This window comes from Lolium perenne, chromosome 6, assembly GCF_019359855.2.
Source record: "Lolium perenne isolate Kyuss_39 chromosome 6, Kyuss_2.0, whole genome shotgun sequence".
Taxonomy (NCBI): domain Eukaryota; kingdom Viridiplantae; phylum Streptophyta; class Magnoliopsida; order Poales; family Poaceae; genus Lolium; species Lolium perenne.
The window spans coordinates 57,573,552-57,579,551 of record NC_067249.2 but is presented as its reverse complement, the minus strand read 5'-3'; positions in this window follow the sequence as shown (position 1 = coordinate 57,579,551).

Below are 6,000 nucleotides of genomic sequence, written 5' to 3'. Positions count from 1 at the left end.
CATATGATGTCTCGTGAGTAGTTCGTTTAGTTCTTGAGGACATGGGTGAAGTCTAAATGTTAGTAGTGAACTATGGTTGAGTAATATTCAATGCTATGATATTTAAGTTGTGGTGTTATTCTTCTAGTGGTGTCATGTGAACGTCGACTACACGACACTTCACCTTTATGGGCCTAGGGGAATGCATCTTGTACTCGTTTGCCGATTGCGGGGTTGCCGGAGTGACAGAAACCTAAACCCCCGTTGGTATATCGATGCAGGAGGGATAGCAGGATCTCAGAGTTTAAGGCTGTGGTTAGATTTATTCTTAATTACTTTCTTGTAGTTGCGGATGCTTGCAAGGGGTATAATCACAAGTATGTATTAGTCCTAGGAAGGGCGGTACATTAGCATAGGTTCACCCACACAACACTTATCATAACAATGAAGATTATTTAGCCGTATGTAGCGAAAGCACTAGACTAAAATCCCGTGTGTCCTCGAGAACGTTTGGTCATTATAAGTAAACAACCCGGCTTGTCCTTTGTGCTAAAAAGGATTGGGCCACTCGCTGCAATTGTTACTCTCGCACTTTACTTACTCGTACTTTATTCAACTGTTACATCAAAACCCCCTGAATACTTGTCTGTGAGCATTTACAGGGAATCCTTCATCGAAACTGCTTGTCAACACCTTCTGCTCCTCGTTGGGATCGACATTCTTACTTATCGAAAATACTACGATACACCCCCTATACTTGTGGGTCATCAGCGTCTCCGGAAGGTTTTCCGTATCGTGGCTCTCGGTACTGGGGTACTCGCGACGAAGACTTTAAGTAGGCGAAGAGGTAGGTCAGGGGGCGCCACCAGGGCCCCACACGCTAGGGCCGCGCGGCCAGCACCTGGGCCGCGCCGCCCTGTTGTGTGGGCGTCTTGTCGCCCCACTTCGTTTCCCTTTCGGTGTTCTGGAAGCTTCGTGGAAAATAGGCCCCTGGGCGTTGATTTCGTCCAATTCCGAGAATATTTCCTTACTAGGATTTCTGAAACCAAAAACAGCAGAAAACAGCAAATGGCTCTTCGGCATCTCGTTAATAGGTTAGTGCCGGAAAATGCATAAATATGACATAAAGTATGTATACAACATGTGAGTATCATCATAAAACAAGCATGGAACATAAGAAATTATCGATACGTTGGAGACATATCAGCATCCCCAAGCTTAGTTCCTACTCGTCCCGAGTAGGTAAACGATAACAAAGATAATTTCTGAAGTGACATGCCATCATAATCTTGATCAATACTATTGTAAGCACATGTAATGAATGCAGCGATTCGAAGCAATGGTAAAGACAATGAGTAAACAATTGAATCATATAGCAAAGACTTTTCATGAATAGTACTTTCAAGACAAGCATCAATAAGTCTTGCATAAGAGATAACTCATAAAGCAATAAATTCAAAGTAAAGGCATTGAAGCAACACAAAGGAAGATTAAGTTTCAGCGGTTGCTTTCAACTTGTAACATGTATATCTCATGGATATTATCAACATAAAGTAATATAATAAGTGCAATAAGCAAGTAAGTAAGAATCAATGCACAGTTAACACAAGTGTTTGCTTCTTAAGATGGAAAGAAATGGGTAAACTGACTCAACATAAAAGTATAAGAAAGGCCCTTCGCAGAGGGAAGCATCGATTGCTATATTTGTGCTAGAGCTTTTATTTTGAAAACAAGAAACAATTTTGTCAACGGTAGTAATAAAGCATATGCATTATGTAAATTATATCCTACAAGTTGCAAGCCTCATGCATAGATTACCAATAGTGCCCGCACCTTGTCCTAATTAGCTCGGATTAACATGGATTATCATTGCAATACATATGTTTTAACCAAGTATCACAAAGGGGTACCTCTATGCCGCCTGTACAAAGGTCTAAGGAGAAAGCTCGCATTAGATTTCTCGCTTTTGATTATTCTCAACTTAGACATCCATACCGGGACAACATAGACAACATATAATGGACTCTTCTTTAATGCATAAGCATTCAGCAACAAATAATATTCTCATAAGAGATTGAGGATAGTTGTCCAAAATTGAAACTTCCACCATGGATCATGGCTTTAGTTAGCGGCTCAATGCTCTTCTCTAACAATATGCATACTCAAACCATTCAACACATGATAAATCACCCTTACTTCAGACAAGACAAACATGCATAGCAACTCACATGATATTCAACAAAGGGTAGTTGATGGCGTCCCCAGGAACATGGTTATCGCTCAACAAGCAACTTATAAGAGATAAAATACATAAGTACATATTCAATACCACAATAGTTTTTAGGCTATTTGTCCCATGAGCTATATATTGCAAAGGCGAAGAATGGAAATTTAAAGGTAGCACTCAAGCAATTTACTTTGGAATGGCGGAGAAATACCATGTAGTAGGTAGGTATGGTGGACACAAATGGCATAGTGTTTGGCTCAAGGATTTGGATGCATGAGAAGTATTCCCTCTCAATACAAGGCTTAGGCTAGCAAGGTTATTTGAAACAAACACAAGTATGAACCGGTACAGCAAAACTCACATAAAAGACATATTGTAAGCATTATAAGACTCTACACCGTCTTCCTTGTTGTTCGACCCTTACTAGAAAATATCTAGACCTTAGAGAGACCAATCATGCAAACCAAATTTTAGCAAGCTCTATGTATTTCTTCACTAATAGGTGCAAAGTATATGATGCAAGAGATTAAACATGAGCACAACAATTGCCAAGTATCAAATTATTCAAGACATTCTACCAATTACCACATGTAGCATTTCCCGTTTCCAACCATATAACAATTTAACGAAGCAGTTCAACCTTCGCCATGAACATTATGAGTAAAACTAAGGACATATTTGTCCATATGCAACAGCGGAGCGTGTCTCTCTCCCACACAATGAATGCTAGGATCCATCTTTATTCAAACAAAACCAAAATAAAAACATACAGACGCTCCAAGTAAAGCGCATAAGATGTGATGGAATAAAAATATAGTTTCATTAGAGGAACCTGATAATGTTGTCGATGAAGAAGGGGATGCCTTGGGCATCCCCAAGCTTAGATGCTTGAGTCTTCTTGAAATATGCAGGGATGAACCACCGGGGCATCCCCAAGCTTAGAGCTTTCACTCTCCTTGATCATATTGTATCATCCTCCTCTCTTGATCCTTGAAAACTTCCTCCACACCAAACTCAAAACAACTCAGTAGAGGGTTAGTGCATAATCAAAATTCACATGTTCAGAGGTGACATAATCATTCTTAACACTTCTGGACATTGCTAAAAGCTACTGAAATTTAATGGAATAAAGAAATCCATTAAGCATAGCAAAACAGGCAATGCGAAATAAAAGGCAGAATCTGTCAAAACAGAAGAGTCCGTAAAGACGAATTTTTTAGGTGCACCAGACTTGCTCAGATGAAAATTCTCAAATTGAATGAAAGTTGCGTACATATCTGAGGATCACTCACGTAAATTGGCAGAATTTTCTGAGTTATCTACAGAGACTACTGCTCAAATTCGTGACAGCAAGAAATCTGTTTCTACGCAGCAATCCAAATCTAGTATGAACCTTACTATCAAAGACTTTACTTGGCACAACAATGCAACAAAATTAAGATAATGAGAGTTTGCTACAGTAGTAACAACTTCCAAGACTCAAATATAAAACAAAAGTGCTGTAGTAAAATTATGGGTTGTCTCCCATAAGCGCTTTTCTTTAACGCCTTTCAGCTAGGCGCAGAAAGTGTGAATCAAGTATTATCAAGAGATGAAGCATCAACATCATAATTTATTCTAATGATAGAATCAAAAGGTAACTTCATTCTCTTTCTAGGTAAGTGTTCCATACCTTTCTTGAGAGGAAATTGATATTTAATATTACCTTCCTTCATATCAATAATAGCACCAATAGTTCGAAGAAAAGGTCTTCCCAATATAATGGGACAAGATGCATTGCATTCAATATCCAAGACAACAAAGTCAACGGGGACAAGGTTATTGTTAACAATAATGCGAACATTATCAACTCTCCCCAAAGGTTTCTTTGTAGAATTATTAGCAAGATTAACATCCAAATAACAATTTTTCAATGGTGGCAAGTCAAGCATGTTATAGATTTTCCTAGGCATAACGGAAATACTTGCACCAAGATCACATAAAGCATTACAATCAAAGTCATTGACCTTCATCTTAATGATGGGCTCCCAACCATCCTCTAACTTCCTAGGAATAGAAGCTTCACGATTTAATTTCTCTTCTCTAGCTTTTATGAGAGCATTCGTAATATGTTTTGTAAAGGCCAAATTTATAGCACTAGCATTAGGACTTTTAGCAAGTTTTTGTAAGAATTTTATAACTTCAGAGATGTGGAAATCATCAAAATCTAAACAATTATAATCTAAAGCAATGGGATCATTGTTCCCAATGTTGGAAAAAATTTCAGCAGTTTTATCACAAGCAGTTTCAGCAGTTTTAGCAGGTTCCGGCAGTTTTGCAGGCTTTGCATTAGAAGTAGAAACATTGCCAACACCAATTATTTTACCATTGATAGTAGGAGGTGTAGCAACATGTGGAGCATTAGCGTTACTAGTGGTGGTAATAGTCCAAACTTTAGCTATATTATCTTCTTTACCATTTTCTTCTTTTTCCCACCTAGCACGCAATTCGGCCATCAATCTTATATTCTCATTAATTCTAACTTGGATGGCGTTTGCTGTAGAAAATGACTTAATATCATTATTTTCATTAGGCATAACTTTCGATTTCAAAAGATCAACATCAGCAGCAAGACTATCGACTTTAGAAGCAAGTATATCAATTTTCCCAAGCTTTTCTTCAACAGATTTGTTAAAAGCAGTTTGTGTACTAATAAATTCTTTAAGCATGGCTTCAAGTCCAGGGGGTGTATTCCTATTATTGCTGTAAGAATTCCCATAAGAATTACCATAACCGTTACCATTATTATAAGGATATGGCCTATAGTTGTTACTAGAATTGTTCCGATAAGCATTGTTGTTGAAATTATTATGTTTAATGAAGTTCACATCAACATGTTCTTTTTGAGCAACCAATGAAGCTAACGGAACATTATTAGGATCAACATTAGTCCTACCATTCACAAGCATAGACATAATAGCATCAATCTTATCACTCAAGGAGGAGGTTTCTTCAACAGAATTTACCTTCTTACCTTGTGGAGCTCTTTCCGTGTGCCATTCAGAGTAATTAATCATCGTATTATCAAGAAGCTTTGTTGCGGCGCCTAGAGTGATGGACATAAAGGTACCTCCAGCGGCTGAATCCAATAGGTTCCGTGAAGAAAAATTCAGTCCTGCATAAAAGGTTTGGATGATCATCCAAGTAGTCAGTCCATGGGTTGGGCAATTTTTAACCAAAGATTTCATTCTTTCCCATGCTTGGGAAACATGCTCAGTATCCAATTGCTTAAAATTCATTATGCTACTTCTCAAAGATATAATTTTAGCAGGAGGATAATATCTACCAATGAAAGCATCCTTACATTTAGTCCATGATTCAATATTATTCTTAGGCAAAGATAGCAACCAATCTTTAGCTCTTCCTCTTAGTGAGAAAGGAAACAATTTTAATTTTATAATGTCACCATCTACATCCTTATACTTTTGCATTTCACATAGTTCAACAAAATTATTAAAATGGGCAGCAGCATCATCAGAACTAACACCAGAAAATTGCTCTCTCATAACAAGATTCAGTAAAGCAGGTTTAATTTCAAAGAATTCTGCTGTAGTAGCAGGTGGAGCAATAGGTGTGCATAGGAAATCATTATTATTTGTGTTTATGAAGTCACACAACTTAGTATTTTCAAGAGTACCCATTTTAGCAATAGTAAATAAAGCAAACTAGATAAAGTAAATGCAAGTAACTGTTTTTTGTGTTTTTTAATATGGAGATCAAGACAGTAAATAAAGTAAAACTAGCAACTAATTTTT